Here is a 19,921-nt window from a genome sequence, read left to right on the forward strand (position 1 = left end):
TACAAATTAACCTTATTCATTGAACTGCCTCTGTGTACTATGTAATGAATAAATTAATGCCATGAGTGCACTGTACAATTTATTCAGTATGGTTTGTATTCATCTGGCTCAATCTTTTCTTTTTCTCATTTAAAAATATTGTGGGTAAATCTGGTGTTTATTAAAGCAGGGGGGCTAATAAAACTGAGAAGAGACAGTAAGAATATTAGTAGATAATGCATGAAATTCTCCCCAGATCTTTGCCAATGCACCTTCCCAGGTTGTGTACAGGGGTGGTGGTTGCCCCTTTCCAAATATGTGCATCTTATTCTAGGGCCTTATTGATTATGATTAAGGCTAAGATTATGTTATGGAGGTCATGGAAGTAATGGATTCCATGACTTGCAGAAACCTCCATGACATTCTCCGCTTCAGCCCTGTGTGGCAGGGGGACTTGGAGCTCACGCCACCATGGGTGGGAGGGGCCCGCAGGTCTGAGCTGTTGCAGGCAGTGGGGGACCCTGAAGCTCCCAGCCACTATGGGCAGAGGGGGCACCAGAGCTGTCAGCCACAGTGGTGGCAGGTGCTGGACCTCCCCATTCCCTTCCACAGCAGAGCTTGGCTTCTCATCCCCTGGTCAGCCCCATTTTGTCACAGTTATTTTTAGTAAACATCAGGGACAGGTCACAAGCTTCCATGAATTTTTGTTTATTGCCCATGACCTGTCCCTGACGTTTACTTAAAATAACCATGACAAATCTTAACCTTAATTATTATACTGATTTTCATATGTGATGTAGGTCTGCTCTATCCTGTACTATGAACTTTATAGTGAGGTAAAGGAACAAAGTAGAGAACATCGTAAGCATTATTGTTTCATTACTATTTTGGAGTCTATCAGCATGGGTTTCCTTATCCCCTGTCACCTAGTAAAGCATCTGAGATATATAGCAGTTATATTTCCGCAGGGGCGGCTCTAGGCACCAGCAAAGCAAGCAACTGCTTGGGGCAGCCCATTTGCAGGGGCGGCATAGGAGCTGAGAACCAACAGGGGGCTCTGGGAGCTGTAGTTCCTTGGTTAGCTCCCTGCCTATAGAGCCAGCCCTGGAGCAGGGAAAGAACTACATTTCCCAGCATTCCCTTGGCCACTACCAACTGAAAAGGAAGGAGGGGGACCTCATGCAGCAGCGTGTTGTGAGTGGAGAGTGGTAGGGAGACCATATTTTAACATTCAAAAAACAGGACACTCCAGGGGGAGAGAAGCCCCACGCTGCCACCATCTACTCCCTCCGACTGCCCCCCACAGAAACCCAACCCATCGAACTCCCCCCCCGCTCCCTGTCACCTGATCACCCCCTCCTGGGATCCCCACCCCCTACCTGTCCCCTGACAAACTCCTGGGACTCCCATGCCTATCCAACCGCTACCTGTCCCCTGACTGCCCCCCCCCCGAACCTCTGACCCATCAAACCACTCCCTTCTCCCTGCCCCTGACTGCCCCCCCAAACCTCTACCCCATCCAACCCCCCCGCTCCCTGTCCCTTGACTGCCCCCGAACTCCCTACCCTTCTCCAACTCCCCAGCCCCCTTACCGTGCCACTCAGACCAGCGTGTCTGGCTCTGCCCAGCTCCAGACACGCTGCTGCATACCCGCGGAGCCCACAGCCCCCTCACCCCACAGCACCTGCCTTCTGGATTTGAACACCTCAAAATTCAGGAGTGCTCAAGCTCAGTTTGGGCAGCTGTTACTTCATTTCTCCCAAATCAAATATTCTGATCCACTGTAACTTGCTGTAGAAAAAGTAGGGTAAAATTGAGCAAGAAATGCTTCCCAGTGGTTATTAGGACTGGAATTGCTATTTTCAACAGCCATTGCCTTTTTTTTGTTTGTTTAAAAGGAAGACCGTGATATTGCATTGGCAAATTCCCCAATGAAAGAAAGAGTGGAACAAAAGAATAATAAAGGCACCTCAACTTTTCCTCATTTATGGAGGACAGTCTTATAATATGCATCCAGATATCCTCCAATCACACAAGCTGAAAATTGTTCCACCCGATTGCAGCTCTGTAACCATATGGGAACCAATCCTGTCTGTGTTTTGTGCACATCCAAAATTCCTGCTGAATGACCTGCCCTGGGAGCAAGTTACCAGTGACCCAGGGCTGCGGCGGCAGGAGGGTGCAGGTGGGGGGGGAGAGCCCAGGACTGGGGCGGCAGGAGGTGTGGGGGCATTGGTGGGGAAAGGGGAGCCCAGGGCTGGGGCGTCAGCGGAGTGAGGGGAGGGCACTGGTGGGGGGGAAAGGGGGAAGCCTAGCACTGGGGCGGCAGGGGGTGTGAGTGGGGAGGGGAGAGCCCAGGGCTGGGGCAGCAGGGTGGTGTGGGGGGGAGCCCAGGGCTGGGAGGGGGGGGGCAGACAAAAATTTTTTGGGGGCGGCAAAAAACCTAGAGCCGGCCCTGAATAATATTTCCTGTATGAGCCACCATCTGTGACAATACGTCTAGCTGGATCATCTGCGGAGATTGAACCTAGGACCTCTAAAACCAAAAGCTTGTGCATCCATTGCTCAAGCTAAATGACTAGGGCTGTTACCTTAGAGACAGTAGCAGACTCAAATCTCTTTCTGTGGTCCAGCCACTAGACAAAGACCTAAAAGGGTTAATATGATTGACACTTAGTGCTGTGTGTGCAGTGCAGGACTGGCTCTACCATTTTTGCTGCCTGAACTGCCGAACAAAACAAAAAAGCCACCCATACTGTGTCGCCCCAAGAATGGACAGAATGCCGTCCCTTAGCATGTGCCGCCCCAGGCATGTGCTTCCTCCACTGGTGCCTGGAGCCGGCCCTGGTGCAGTGTCATTGACTTCACTGGAAAGCAATCACAAGAGTAGGTACTATGTCCAGTAAACATGCCTGCAAAACTGGGTATTAATTATTTTTATTAATTATTATTATTATTATATTTGCTACAAGTTTATGATTACATTAACCTCCTGAATGTCCTCAATTTATCTTTTTGAACCTGCACTCTCCAGGATTGTGCAAGCTTCACTTTTTACATATTACATGTTTGTAATGTTGCAGTGTTTTTAAATATGTCAATTAGTTTAGAATATAGGAGAGAAAAAGGTGGAAGGAGAACTTCAGTTGTTAAATGTTAACCATTTAACACTTTGCAGCACATAATTCCTGTTTACACTTACTAACAGAGAATGCTAACTGCTGCCGCGACCGTTAAAGAAGCTACAACAGTAAAACTAAACAACCTTGCAATCCATTTACCAAAGTGCTTGCTGTTCTCAAGTGAAATATAATAAATAATGAGAAAAGTAGGTTAATCTGTATCCAGAGCATTATATATAAAATGGTCAAAATAATATTAGTGTAGACCTACTGTGTCTTTCTAACCCTGGTTTTCAATAGGCAATGTAATCCAAAATAACTGGATTTTATTTCATCTATTAGGCTAGGCCTTTAAAAGATTTTTGTTGGTTGTGTTTGGGAACCAGACAGAACTAATAGTAATAAACAAAGGCTGGCACCGGTCAAAATATGTATGTTTGGTGAAGGTAACTATTACTTCCTCCAGAATCCCAAAGGGCAAAGTCAGGTGGAACCATGGCCTCAGGTTATCTAGTTCATCAATAATCAAAGAAGAGTGCAGCCCCCAAAATCAATGATTAGGCAACAGATGAGTATCCTTTTTTAAGAACAAACAGTACAGACTCACACACAAATTAAAAAACTGGCAAAACCATGAGGTGTCTTGGCAGCCTTAATTTGAACTAATGAATTTACAAGTGGGATTACACAACCACATTGTATGCTTTTACAGAAATATACTAGTTAACATAACAGGTGCCATATCACATGGGATTTCTGTTGTTGAGAGCCCCTTCCAACAGTGGTTCCAATTAATAGTGTGCCCATAACATATAGCACATAAACTGACCTCTTCTCCCAGGTTTTAAAATGTATTTCGTAACAGTAACACCCAGCTTTTCTTTGTCTTAAAATCAACTGTTCATTAAAAGATTATGAGATTCTAGCCTTGATTCTAGAATGGGGCTGGAGGAGATAGGTTGGTTAAAAAGACAATGATGGGAAACAGAACAACTGCCCCAGAAACAATATGAAATCAGATATGGACTAAGGAGGCCAGTCAGAAGAAAGTCACTTGGGCTGTTGCTGACACTAAGGAACATTCATCATGTCTCAACATTGTTGACAAATTTAAATAAGTAATTTGGTGATTTAGTTGTAAATATTTGTTCTTTTTTCTTCCATTGAATTGTGCCAGGGTTGAATTTTGCCAGACATCATGAGGAAAGCAAAATTAGAGAAGAATAGCGGAAATCATGAATGGTAGACTAAAACCTGACCCTATGACTAATAGGAATTGTAATAACATTTTTCCTAGGCAGCCATCTGTCAAACCATACCCTGGATTCCACTGCCCTTGGCTTGGACAGAAGAGTTAAGGTGGAATGATAGAGGTAATATTGGTAAATTTATACCTTGTTTTGTAATTGAGTATTGAGCCTGCAGGCTCTACTGCAACCCCTAGAAACTTTGTGAGTCCAGAGGAGGAACAGCTGCTGTACCCTAGGGTGCGGTAGCAGGACAGGCTGGCAGAATGGCACTCTAAGAGGTATAAGGCCAATCTAATCAGATTGTTTGGGTTTGAGACTTGATCTTGAAAGATCTCAAAGCACTTTATTTACGTCTCAGTTCCCTACAGTACCTCATTTTTATTTTTTAAATTAAAAAGGTATTTCTCATTCCTAGCAGTTATGCCTCTGTGCCACATCTTATTGTGTAGAATTGTAGCTATTTTATTTTAAATTTGATGGAAGTTTTGGCATTTCAACAAAGGGGGCCTCACTGATTACAGTTTTCAGTATTAACAACCCTTGTATTTATATCTTCTCAGACTTGCAATGTCTTTCTGGTCTGACTTAAGTATGTTTTACCACATGAGCATGGAATTTCACTTACTCCTGAGAATCCTGATGACTCATTAACTGAGATATATCTTTAACTCTCATTAATGTACTCCTTGCTGTAATTTGCAGACGATTAGATAAGTGCATTTTTTTCTTCTTCTTCAGCACATGCAGTTTCACAATGTGCTTGGAATGATTTTCAGAGTTATAAGTTTTAAATAATTTTTCTTTCCCTTGCCCCCAATCTTTTTTATGTGCATCTATTCTTTCAATATTTTTTTTAATTGTAGAGGGTTACTTTTTAAGTGGGTAATCATTTCTCACTATGGTGCCTCTGCCTACTTTAGAGGACTGTCTCTAATTCCTTTTAATACTCACAGAATCACCAACGCCACAGGATCCACTATTCTTTTTACAGTACAGTGAACCCACTTATAGGAATAGCTCAGAAACAATGCATTTTCTGTGCACCAAATCAAAATATGCATACCTCTCCACTATCCCTGATTTCCAGAGCTGTTTCTGATTAACGATCGAAAATTCCCTCTGTTCTTCATTAAAGACTGGGATTCTTTTAAAAATGCTTATTTACGGTGGCAGTCCTAAGGGGCAGGCTATGTATTTAACTACCTACAGCTCCAAATCTCTTTTAACATCAGGCCAACTCTGTGTTAGGTAACTTGTTCGGTGAGTGGTGCCACATTCCTCCTCTGCCTATGGGATAAAGTAGCTGCAGTGCAACATGGCTCATTTGTTCCTAGACTATCATTACCATTAATGAGCTTTACATGTATACATCAAGGAGAGGAGACTAGACAATACAGCTATTCAGACTTAATGTTTTGTTTTCAGGGGCTGTGTCTCTGGCTTAGGATTGTTCTTTTTGAGCCAAATCCTAGATGCCTGTGCAAAGCTTAAGTAAACAGGCCATGTGCATGGGATTTGTGTTGAAGTCAGGAGTACAGAGTCCTTCCCCACAAAGCCTGGAACTTCCCCACAGCACTCTGAAGCTGCTACTGCAGCTTATGTGGGTTCGTGGAAGCTGTGGCCTCAGAGGGTGGGAGAGAAGGAAGGTGTGATATGGTCTGTTGATCTTTGTAGTCTGCTGGCCATGCCCATCTACCTCCCCAAGCCCACCCCTCTATGCTGCTGTGAAGAGAGATGACACAGTGCATTGTCCATAGTGAGAAGGGCACATGGCGTCCTCTGCATGACCTCACCCCTGCCTGACCCCCCGAATTGTGGAGTCATGGTTATTGCACTGCATTTAAGGCCTTTTGTGCCCAGGGGGCGATGCAGATTTGTGCTCTTAAAGAAAAATGCAAACATACGCATATAACTCTGAGGGGGGGCTCTCACTCGAAAGAACAGCTGATACACAAATAGCTTGTTAAAAAAATAAACTACCAGGGCACAGTAAGTTAAAGGAATGGACTTCAGTAACAGGACGTGTAAAGAACACATCGTTAGAAGAATGATCAGCCCTGCCAAGGATGTGACTTCTGCTCCCTGGCTCAGCTGCTGGCTCAGCTCACTGGGTCGCCTAGGGCAAATCACTTCACCTCTCTGTGCCTCATTTGCCCTGCCTGCAAACAGGGATGTCAATACTGAATGACTGACTGTTAATCATTTCACAGCACAGAGAAGTGTTCTGTAACAGGCAGATAATAAATGCAAGGCTCAGTTGGGCCATTGAGGCACAGCCCCACCCAGGAGGAGTTCTTCCCAGAGCTCTCGACATGCAACTGGAGCAGGCCCACTGCTACATCCCTTAGAGCATGTAGCATGCCCTCCCCAGCTGCACACCATGGGCCTACCTCCCCTTTACCCCTGGTGGTGTGAGTTGAGCCACTTGGGGCACATGGAGGGAATAGTCCTGCAGGGTCTGCTGTTGAGCTTGGCTGCATCACACGGACACAAGCAGGGAGGGCCTTTGGTGCTGTGCACCCTCCCCCCACCTGTGCACCAGCAGAGCAGATGGCATATTTTGGCACATAACAAACAAATAACCAAAAATTGGCTCTGTGTTTGGATTGCAATTTATTTTGTAGTTACAACATACAGTGCATGACTCATAGAGCCTTAATGTGGATCCAAGGAATTTAAGAGCATCTTTCACTGAAGTTGCAAGTGAGCTGGGTCCACTAAGAGACATGTGGCTGGAGTGAGCCCTTTGGGTGCAGAGTACTGGGAAATTTGAACTTTTGTGCCTGCAGACAGAGATTTGATAGAGTTGGGATTCACCACCAGGACAGAGCAAATTCAAAGCCTGAGGTGGATGTTGTCCTTGAAGATGAGTTGAATCATCTTGTCTCCTAGGTGCCCTAGCTCCTCCCTCTTCCTCGCTTGCCTTACCCATGTTGTGGGCTCTGCCAGAGAGCTCTATGCCATCCCAGCTCAAGAAACTTGTGGGTGGTTTGGGTTGCTGCATTCCCCCACACCGCCACACCACACCCAGCAGATTTTTTATTTCTTTTTTTTTTTTTTTTTTTGGCCATTGGGACTTGTGGCCTGAGCTGTGAATCTTTCTCCTGGTATGCAATTGTAATGGATAGCACTCAGCACGAACCATAAACCAAAATTGAAAACACCCTGAGTCTTCGCAAGTTCTGCTTCTTGAATTAAATTATTAGAGCCTGCTGTAAAACTACCATGATTTTTGCTGTCAGAAACAATGTTTCAAACAGATGCGAATCACACAAAGCATATGTGAAAAATGTGTGATCCGCACACTAAGGTCAGAGGAACCACTCAGACTCCACATGTAAAATACGTAAACCACATGTGGAAGCATGATGTGAATTCACACTGTGCTTGTCCTTTGGCAAGACAAAGAGTAGAGTCTAACAGAAGTAGAACAGACTTTATGAAAGATTAACTTTTTTAAAAGTCCTACAGTGCAGGCTTCCTAACCCCTTCAATTATTCATTGCTAATGCTGCTTGAATTGGCTTTTAGTGATGGAAAATGTTTGTTGTCCTCCGTTTAATGCCTGTTGCACCGGGAGGTTAACATGCCTCTTCTGTTACACAGCTGCTCCCTAGGTGATGATTCCATCCTTACCCCAGTGGGCTTGATTCAACCCTGGCTTACCTGAGCATGTGACTACATAACCCATGGCACTGGATGGTGACAAATCTGGGTGAAGTGAGGTTGCAGGGTTGCAAGGTGCCCACAAATCCTGCTCTGATGTTGGTGGTGGTAGTGGTGGGGAGCTGACTTAGTGGAGGCATTCACCGCTAGCGAGGCTTCTATCCATAAATTAAAGCTGTCTCTCCTCAGACGAGTCCCCTGGAGAGCAACACAAACATCACCTGCATCCTCCCCCAGATGCAATGGCACCTACAGTGCAGGAGGGGTGCAATTTTGCCTGCTTTCACAAGCTGGGATAAATGAAGCCCAAATGTTTTGGGCCAAATTCTACTATCAGGAAACTTGTTGTAAATACAAAATAACTCCTTCAAAGACAAAAGATTTATATCAGATTTGGGGCCTGATACTCAGCCCTGTGTGCTCAAGTGACACATAGGACACTGAAAACTGCCACAGGCAAGCAGCTATGGATTCCCCCAGCAACAGGAGCCCTCAAATGGCATAAAGGTGGCTATGTGACTTGTATACTCCCCAATCCCCACCATGGTATGCTTGAAGGTTGCTGGGGACGGGAGGGAAGAGGGACAAGGCTGGAGCATTATGCCCGAAAGGACCACTCCAGCCCCTTAGAGCTGTGCCATTACACTTGGGGCCATGACAGCCCCTGGCAGCCCTAGACTGCACAGTAGCAAGGTGGATTAGAGCCCCCCTCCCTGTCTTCTCAGCTGTGCCATATGTGAGCTCAGTGAACTCTGAACCTAGTTCTCTATGGTAGCTAAGCATGGCAGACTCAGTCTTAGAAACCCTTCCCCATACGGTGATTTCAATTGAATGATTCATGTGAGGATTTGCAGATGGGCCACAGAATCTGGCCCTTCATCACCATTCTGAATTTAACAGAACTTTTAATTGAATCTAAAAGATAACTAGAATAGAAAAACTAACTAAAAAATATGGGGCCCTGCTCCAGCTGAAGTAAATGGCTTCACTGCTCCCACTGAATTGAATGAAAACAGGATAGAGACCTTAATAAACAATACAATTAAATAACTAAAAATTCATTTTAACACACACACATTAATGATTACTGCAGTATTTTTCAGTTGCACATCTTGCAATGTCATATTGCAGGAATAAATGCATTTATGAAATATTAATGGAACAACAAATAAAGTTCATGAACAGATATTAGATTATTAGGTTGTGACTCAAATTTTTGTATTTTTTTAAACTCGCATATCTGTGATGCAGAGAGAAAAAAATATCTAAATCCTTAGCAGGCCATTATAACCTTGATAAGGATTTACAATACAAGATACAGCACCCATAATGCTTGAAGGATGATGTCATGGCTTAATTATGTTAGCATTTAGTGGATATACATCAGCTCCACATCATCAGATATTCAGAATTTACAGTGCCCCTTCTTTGACCCTGATTTTTTTTTTCAAACAACAGAAGTGGAGAAAACAGATTTGAAGCAGATTTTCTCTCTGAGGCTCATGAACAGAATTCACACAACAGGGGTTCAGTGGAGCTCTGGTTCTTGCCTTTCGTCCGCCTCTGCTGCCTGCTAGAAACTCTATCCCTCTAGGAGCTGAGGATCATCAACTTCCATTGATGAACTGATAGTTTAAGGCCTTATGTGAACTACTGAAATTCATGGGAGTTTTGTCATTGATTTCAGCGGGCCCCAAGGGTGCTCGGCACCTCAGAGGTGTATCCAGCACCTTGTTGCATCGAGGCCATATTATAGACCTGGAAGCTGCAGATTTGCTTTTGCCATCAGCACATAGTCAGTCTGCTATAACTCTCCAGACCTGTCCCACACCCCCTCACTAGTTACAGGTTAGAGAATAAGGTCTCATATATATATCCTCTGCACATGCATGTTTGTTCTTCTCACTAAAGTGCTCCTGCATACATATAGGTTGCTGTGTAAATGCACCCAAACCTATCCCAGTATGCAGTTGCTGGAAAGCTAGTTTCAATTTGTGAAAGAGGAATTCACATTGCCAGTCTTTTTGGCAGTCATGAAAACGTGTTTTCTTTCAGAGGGCCTTGCATAAACCATTTTTGCTGAGAAGAGGCTCATAAAGACCACGGACAGGAAGGCTCCTATGCAACCATCAATATTTTTTCTTTAATTTTATTTTTCATGAGCTTGGCTAAGAGCCCATGGAATTAGTCAACTCTTATAGTCTAGATTAATGAAGCTTGGATATCAGACAAATGTGTAAGAATCTTTCAGCAGTGATATTTTTGCTTTTAATTTAGAGGAGATAGCTCTTTCTTTCCAGATATGTTAAAAGTGACACATATGAAATGAGAGTATAGTAACCCATTGTTCTATAGCTACTTGTGCCATAAAACTATTATGCCTAGTCTATTAAACAAGTTCAGTGCCTTCAGATGTCTCCTCTGAAACAGAAACACACACAAAGTGCAGCCAGGGAAAGAGTGTACCATAAAACCAGTGACTGTGATCATCCCCTCCCATGGATTCCCCCACAGAAGGAGGCTCTGTCAGAGCAACACTCCATGAAAATTCCCCCAACTTCATTCCATTGCTGGGCTTTGCACTCTTTCCCACAGAAAGGACTGCGGGGTCTGCCTTCAAACATAGTGGATCTCTTCAGATCATGGCAGGTCAGGGACCTGTACCTCGGCACTGTTCTGGCTCCCAGTAGCCCCCAAATCTCAGGCTCAGTGAAGCTCCATAGGAGCCATGTTACCAGTTGCTTAGGATACCACTACTGCTCCTAGGGAGTGGAGTGGGAATAATCCCCTGCCTGGGATGGAGGGGGAGGCAAAAAGTATGTGCCTCACCCTGCCTCCCAGGGACCCCTCTGAACTTGGATCTGTGCAGAGATGGTCGGGGCCAATATGCTTTCTTTCCTTTTCTCTTTTAAATCACCCTCCATTTTTAAATACAGTTTTAACAAGGATATTCTCCAAGCGTTTCCACATAGGTTTGTTTTGTATCCATAGAGAAAAAGAACCTGTAAAAACAGGAACAAAAAGCATGAATCCAAAGCAATTAACTCTTTGATAATGAAGGCCAGTTCACTACAAAGTACACTTTACACAGCAAATTGCTGTTTGCTTTGATTTGTGCTTTAAATGAGAGATGTACTGCTTCCCAGATGGCTGTTTCATTGTACAGTGAAGTAGAGAAACACATACATTTAAGTTACTTGCATATCTTTTCATTTACTCGTGTAATTGTGATATATATTCCATATTCCAGAATGAGCCAGATGGTGTAGGCGAGGCTTACAGTGCTGCTGCATTCCCGTTAAATAACCCTGGCTGTCTGGGGGGGGAGACTCTGCACTGTGCCAGCTGTTAACATTTGGCCACTAAGAATTTGCTCCCTTTGGCACACTGTGGGGTGAAATAATTCACAATGTGGTATATTCTTCTCTTGACATGCATGTCTAATTCTCTGTCATGCTTGGAAGAGTTGCAGGTACAAGAACTACCCTCCGACCCAGTGTCAGCTACATCTGATGATACGATGATAGGATTTCACCATCACATGCTAGAGAGCATTTCTAAGGGCATGTCTACATGGCATGGCAATACACACTCTGGGGGTGTTATTTCTAAAGCACAGCAATGTGTTGTGCACTAGCTGGCCTGTGTACCTTGCCCACACACGACATTTCCCAGCACTTTAGTGAGTGCTAGCAGGGTCTACATGAGCCAGTTAGTGTACAACATGTTGCTGCGATTTCGAAATAACACCCCCATAGTGCACATTGCCACACCATGCAGATAAGCCCTAATAAATAAAGCATTGTGTAGAAGAGATTCCAACTTACATTTTCAGCAAAGTTCATGAGAATTAGTCCTGCTCTCCAGTCTAACAATAATGGGAGTGGTATGTGTAATTCCACCCACACAGCCGCATTAACTAAAAGGATTTATTTTCAAGCAGTGAAACTGCTGAGTCCTGGTACCCACAGCAGTACCGTCTGCCAGTATCCTGTAAGGTTTTATTTCCCTAAGGCCCACACCATATGACGTGTTTGGACGATGTTTAAATCTTCCCCCATGTATGTTCATCCTGTGAATTTTTATTGTTCTTTTAATTATCTGCACATATATATTAATTCCAGAAAGTACAAACAGGCTCCACTGTCATTTCTCCACCACACTTTGTTTTATAACATCACTCGTGAATGCAAGTTACAAGTTTCCAGGCTGACATGCAGTTTGATCTAAATTTGTGGGACAACAACATTCAGATATCTGTTTTCAATTTGTGTGCATGTTTTTCCCTGTTATTTTCTTTTTATGGTAGTATTAATTGTTACCAGAAGTCTCTGTGAAATGACTGAGGAACCAAACTATGGAATGCAGCAGACAGAAATTGTTGTTTTGCTTGTTGACAAGTGAAATGTGTTCATTCAACTTATTAGCAGTTCTTGAGTACTCCCATGAAAATTCGGACATTCTGGTTCTGGGTACAGGAGAGAGCTGAAGGTACTTTACCCACTGGCACATTGAAAAGTCAGATACTGATTCCTTCACTTACCTACTGGGCATAACACATATATCCATAACGTCCAGAAGTACTGCTCTGGAGAACTGTCCCAAATTTACTATGCAATGCCTGTGGTCGTGCTGATTGATGCAATGGTCCTTAGAAGACTATGCATGTTTGATGATGGTGAGATATTAACCCTTCTTGAGCTAAGGCTCTGTTTTAAAGGAAAGGACTCATAGTTTTATTCAATGTCCATCCTGCCTGAATATCTAAATATACTTGACTCAAAGGACCTGAAACAACACTCATTGAAAATAATGAGTATTTCCATTGGCTTCAGTGAGCATTGGATCAGGTCCAAAGTGTCTTGAGGATGCCAGGGATGGGCCCTGGACAGGATTTCAGGTAGCACTCCCACTGGGTTATTAACTGAGAGTCTGTCACTGGGGTTCTCCAGATGGCGACTATCTATGAAGAGCTCAAAAGTGGGACTGCTGTCACTGGATCCTCTTCAAGACGCCCAGCACTGGGAGTCTTTCTACAAGTTCAATGTGTATTATTAAGTAAGAAAGGCCAAAAAGAATTCACATTTTGACACCCCCCTGTATTTTGTTAGTTTAAACCACTGCCTATTTGGATTATATTTCTCTCTCTAATCTAATCTAATCTAATCTAATCTCTCTATATAGGATACCACCAGGATCTCAGCACCAGTGCCTATCTTTGCACCATGCCCGAGGTCTTTTGCTAGATCTAGAATGGATGCTTTGCAGAGCTGCCTCCATTTTGCTTTTTTCCTCCAAATTTGTAGTCAAGAAACACACACACAATGTATTTTCCCTTGACATTATCTGAATGACATTACAGCACCAGAGATACTGGCAGGCACCAACCACTTGGAATCCTGGCCTCGGAGTTGGGGAGTCTTGTCAATTGGGCCTATGGCTATGGCTACCCAAACCACTAGACTCTCACACAGGGAGTGGTAATTCTAGCTAGCCTAATCTCTGAGTACAATATATATTTGTGTTTTGCCACTTTAAAAATTGCCACAACCCCCTCATTGGCTTGTACAGGAGAGGGTATGTGGACATTGCCAGCCTGCCCTGGAATCAATGCAATGTACTCCATGATTTCAGCTCAGGAGACCTCACAGGACTCTTATGTAAAAGGGATGCCAGAACTGATCCTTTTGATAACTGTGAGGAAGCATGAATCCACCAAAGAGGGCAGCTGGAAAGTCAGCATACTAGGTAAATTATAACATTGGGTTTACTGGGCAATTCCTCATGGACAAATTCAAAAGCATGTCTTCATTTTATTTAACACAGTACATGTTTAATATAGCTTTGGCTGCAGTACATTGCAAATTCACATTGCTCCCTGTCATATAATACTTTTTGGTGCCTATGCACAGAGTCTATCTGCTGCACGCATATAAATCCAGGACAGATCTCAGTCACCTTCTACCCTAACTGACTGACAGCCCAATTGCATATGGGCAGAAGTGAGGTAGAGATCCAGACACTTGGCTCCTTTAAGCAGGCAATATCTTGCTAGGATACAAGACGTAATGACATGGGAATATGTATTGGAGGTGGTGGAGGGAAGACCCAGGTAGGGAGTAGAGGTAGCCCATCCTCTCTTCTGTGTAACATAGCAATAACATAGCAATGGCCTCCTTCCTGTCAATCATTGATTTTCCAGAAGCTACATCTTCTCCGTTCGTCTTATTTGTTTAGGGTAGGCAATCTGCTATGCCCATTCCAAATATTCAAGAAGGGCCAGTTCTGGTTCCAAGAAGCTCACAGTCTAAGGACAGGCAGGCAAGTAGACACAGGAAAGAGGGAAAAAAACAGTCTTTCTTTTTTATACACATCATCTAGATTCAATGCAAGTAATATGGTAGAAGTGGATCCTAAGATGAACTTAACTGCAAACAAGCCAGAAGCCTTGCAAATGAATTCATTGTGATAGAACTAGGCATGGAAGGGAAGTAGGGGTCACATAGCATTCTGTAGATGCCATCTTGGTGCTGTCGTTGACAAATGGACGACCTAACTGTGATGCCACAGAAACAACTGTAAGAGGTGCAACGGATATTTTGTAGTGAGTCTAAAGACATTTGTGATTGGGTGAAGAGAGTATTTGTGGAATGCAGATGTACAGCAGTTATTTAATTATTATTATTATTAGTTAAAGTGCCAACAAAGTCATATGAGCAGCACAAGCCAGAAATGAAGACAGCCGCTGCCCCAAACAGATTACAGTCTGAAAGACAAAAACGAAAGAGGTGGAAATTTCTGAGGCAGGAATAAGTGTTATACATATATATACCATGCCTGTAATTTTTCGTGGAGAAAAGGGGAAGTTCAGTTCTTGTGGTCAAGTCTTAAGAAGGGACTTGATTTAGTTACAAATAGTAATTTACAGTTGGGAACCTTTATTTATTTATTTTTTTAAAATATGAACTTTTACAATTCAAGGAGTTAAAATTTACAATAGTACTTGTGGGATTTCCTGTTCTAAATATAGGAAATACAGCAAAACCATAGTAAAAGTAAATACTGAATTGCAGTAAATGTAAATGTCTTAATAGTGCTCACCGTAAGTGCATTTTAACCTGGGGAGTCTGCATTCTGGATGCACTGTTTCTTTAAAGACACAGACAGCAGAAGTTAGGTCAGCAAAAAAACAACATCTGTCCAGATAATGAGACCAGCATAATATTATATATCATTTGGCTGATAACTGTCTACATTCCAGCCAAAAGTCTTCTGAAACTATAAGGACTTTTTATTTCTTTTAAAGTATATTTGATAGAACGATAGCAAAGCAAACATCAACAGAGGAACTGCAACTTGAAAAGAAGGATCATGAATATTAATTCAGGAAATCAGTACAATAGATGCACAGTGCACACTGTTTATAAAAAAGAGGTAATAAATCACTGAAGTGCCAGAAAAAGCAAGAGCAAAAGCAATAATGGCATGATTCAGGTATGTAAATGAAAACAGTGTGGTAAGGAAAAGTAAAAAGAAGCTGTTAAAAGTGTCCAGTTTTAGTACTTTATATAATTCCTATGTCTCTTGCAATGTGCCATTTTAGAAAACCGGAGATCATAGCCAATCTCTGAATGTAGATCAGGTTTTATCAAAGCCTCTTGCTTTGTCTGTATGTTGAACAGGGAGCCATATTTTAACAAATGCAGAAATAATGAGGGTTTCACCCAATGTAAGCACAAAAAGATACACTCCACTCTAATATTTCAAAGCATTAGAGTTCACAACTGAAACTGCATTGATGCGACACAGAATTCCTATATACTGTTGCCAGGATTTGTGAAAACACAAAGCTCAGTCACATACATGTCTTCTATTCTTTCATTCCAAAATGAAGAGAAAAAATTCTAATTTACAGTTGGCCTCTGGGTAACTTTGCATAGTCCTGTATGTATCTCAACTGCATGTAAGAATTAACACTAATTTCTATGCTACAAAAGCCTCTGTCTATTTTAAACAAAGCTAAATTATCATTCACTTTGATGCATAACCCAATTTATATAGCTTTATTAGAGGCCCAAGCTCAGACATTTTAAACCTTACACTTTAGATGTACTGATGTTACATTTCAGTATAAAACATGACAGTGGTATAGCTCAACTAAAATCTCATCCTCATCTAACATCAACTAGTAGATGTCCAGCAGACAATTTAAACTCAAAATGACCAGAACTAAACTCTTGAATGTCTCCTGATGTGTTGCCTTCTTCCCACTTTTGGTATCATTGGGAGCACCACCTTCTCCATGTCAGCTTGACCCATAGCCCGAGTATCATTTTTGACACATCCTTCTACCTAAACCTACACAAGCAGACCATGTCTAAATCTTGCCATGTCTTCTCCAAGTTCTGGCCTTTTCTCTCTATCCAGACCACCACAACTTTTGCCTAGGCCCATGTCTCACTTCACAACTTGAGGCCGTAACTTCCTGGTTTCAATACCGCTAATCTTGTTTCTCTCAAGTCTATTCAAAATGCTGAGGCTTAAGTAATTTCCCTAGTTCACTGCTTTGACTATATCATCCTCCTTTTTGCATCCATGCATCGGCTATCCTTCTGTACCTGCTGGGTGACCTTGGGCAAGTCATTTCACTGTCTGTGCCTCGTTTTCCCCATCTGTAAAATTCAGATAATGATTCTGACCTCGTTTGTAAAGTGCTTTGAGACCTACTGATAAAAGGTGCTATATAAGATCTAGGCATTAGTAAGATCAAGTATACTCTTCTTCCTTTTGCTTTCCTGGCCCTTTATGATTTAATCCCCTACTACCTGGCTTGTCTACTAACTCATCAAGGTATCAGTCACTGGCTTTCCTCTACCAATGTTCCTAGCCTTCACCACCCAAGATTCACCTTTGCCTTTTAGCATGTCCATAACATCCTGTCTACATGGGAAAAACTCTAACAAAAACCATCTTGCCATCACCTATCCTTCAAATTCCTCCTTAAAACTCACCTCTTCCATGATGCCTACTGCCAGCTACCAATGACTAAGCAGGTGGTGACCTGGGACTAATGTTCATTTTGCTAATATATGTTTATTTTATTGTTATCGCCTTCTTCAACTGTCTCCTCTCCCTGACTCTTCTTGTTTGTTCCATCCATCCACTTGATGCATTTTTGTTCTAACCTAGATTGTAACATCTTTGTGAAGAGATTGTCTTTTAATTTGTTTTCCACATTGCCTAGCACAATGGGGTATCAAGTACCTGAGTGGGCCCCTTATGTCGTACCATAATACAAATAAACAGTCATTCACAGGTTCTCAGACTGTGGTGTCTGGACCACTAGTGGTCCAAGGAGAGCTGACTGGTCACATGGTGCTAAATGTCCTCCTTGTTTTCCAGTCATAACCCACATTAAATAGCTTCCTAGCACTACTTTTCAGAAACTGCTGCAGTTGCCGCAGGGATGGTCTGTGGCAAGAAGGAAAGCGGTCCATGGGGTCATGAATGTAGAAGGAGCTGGTCCATGAGAGAATCTGTCTATGAAAATGTCCACACTTTAGAAATGATTGAGGATCACTGGTATAGGTTACATCACGTCAGGAGATACCAAGTCTAAAAAAGTGATACGCGGTTGGTGTGGGCTGCACATGGGCCTGATTTACCAGTCAGATTTTGGCACAGCTGGTAGATAACGCATGTCAATGCACACTTTTAAAGTCTCTTCCAGTTACCAGGAGCCTTTTTTTCCTCTAACACCACCTTACTTCTTCTTCTCCCAATAATCCACCTCCATTTCCAAGATGCCGCTCCTTTCACCGTGCCCTGGCAGTTTGCACTGGTATTATCCGTGAAGTCACAACTGGGTTTTGTTGAAGGTTTTTTTCAACACATTCCAGTAAGATAAGCTTAAGAACAGGCTAAAAATCCCACAACGTAACAAATTTACAGTTCAAAATGAACTGTCACTGGCAGAGCTGTCCTTAGACATTTTGGTGCCCTACACGGGAGCTGGCCTCAGGCCTCCAGGGGGTTGTGGGGGGTGGGGCTGAGCCCAGGCTTCTGCATAGGGGCAGGAGCAGGCTTGGGGAGCAGAAGGAAAACCGCCCCCCAGCACTCACCAGCAGAGCGGAATGGGCTGGCGCTGAGTTGCTCTACTTCCCACCGCCCGGTGAGTGCAGGGCATGTCCGACCCCTGCTGCAGTCTCCCCGGATGTAGCTCAGGGGAAGCGGTGGAGTGGGGAAAGAGCGGGGGTGGGGGCTTTGGGGAAGGGGTAGAGTGGGGGCGGGGCTGGAGCGGAGCAGGGGTGGGAAGAGGCATGGCAGGGGCGAAGCAGGGGCGAGGGCTTTAGGGAAGAGGCAGAGCAGGGGCGGGGGCAGCTTTCCTGGCCAGCTCAGCCAGCCAGGGGATCAGGCCACTGGTGCACCACGCAGCTGCGTAGGGCACCAGGAAATTTGGGGCAATTTGGTGTCCAAAATTTCCTGGTGTCCTATGCAGCTGCATAGTTTGCATATGGGTAAGCACGGCCCTGATCACTGAGCCTGGGGAACTTGCATCATCAGATTAATTAGTTTTCTAAGCTACTGTTACATTATTGTTAATTTTTATTTTTTATATGATCTACTGAATGGAAATACATTATAAACCATAAATGAAATACTTTTGGTGAATGCAAATAGGATGTGCTTTTCAAGAAGGCTTTTACTATATGAAAAGTAGCCAATTAACATAGCAGTTCAGTAAATTGAACTGGAAAGATAAAAAGCCATTCTGCCCCGAGTGATACTCCTAACTTCATCACTGTTATATGCAGTGGACCATATTCATGCCTTCTGCCAGCACTGGGTTCTGGTAGCTGAACGTGATGCCCAAAGCTGGACAGGGCAGCCCACAAAGTGATGGAGGTAAGGCTAGCCAAGACTGAAACTCCTGGGGAACCGCCAGCAGTGAGCTGCCCATGAAGCCCTGGATATAACATTTTAGTTTCCCCTGCCAATACCATGGGGAAAGGCATGCAGAACCCAACCCCCTACTCTCCCTCTGACAGCCAATACTGCCACCAGGATGGCTGTGCCATGGGCTTAAGTGGGTGCAGTTTGCACCCATCTGTGAGTGCCAAAGTGAATCTGGCCCACTGTAAACATTTGTTTGACTTGTGCTAAATCTTTATGCCCAGCAATTAGAGTCTCTTGAAGAACGTTTAAGAGAGTTACACTGTAATATTATGTTTGCTTTGACTGTCTAGCCTAGGCATAAAACTGGGAGTCAGATTCCAATCCTGGCTTTGACACTGCCTCCTTGTGTGGGCTTGGGTAAATCACTTCACCTCCATAGGTGCTGGAACTAGGGGTGCTAGAGATGTTGCCACACGCCCTGGCTTGAGTAATAACCCAAATACATGGTTTCCGCCTTCAGCACCTCCACTATAAAAAATGTTCCAGCACCGTTGTTCACCTCTCTACCTCACTTTCCTCATTTATAGAACAGAAATGACAATACTTACTCTTAGAGGTCTCAGGAAGCTTCTTTGATGTTGACGGGAGGAGTATAAATGCAGCATATTGTTATATAATCTATATTAAATCTATCTTAAGCAACATCAAATAACATTTTAAATATCATCCCATGCACATCCTTGTTCTTTAGCAGCTGAGTGGGACTACATTTGAGAGACAAACATGGTGGTTAGAAATTTCCCAAAAGAAATGAACATTTGGGACATGAGTTTAATTCTGCTCCTCTGAGGCTGAGGGTGGGAAGGGCATGTGAGAGAGTGATTGCTCTGGAGTCAAATCTCAATTTAACTTCCCATCCTTGGGCAACTGAAAACAGTGAGTGAGCAGATCTGGTAGGAAAGTGTAGGAGGAGGAATGTCAGAAGCAAGAAGCAGCATTGTTAGTAACG

Source organism: Mauremys reevesii, linkage group 2 (assembly GCF_016161935.1).
Source record: "Mauremys reevesii isolate NIE-2019 linkage group 2, ASM1616193v1, whole genome shotgun sequence".
Lineage (NCBI taxonomy): Eukaryota > Metazoa > Chordata > Testudines > Geoemydidae > Mauremys > Mauremys reevesii.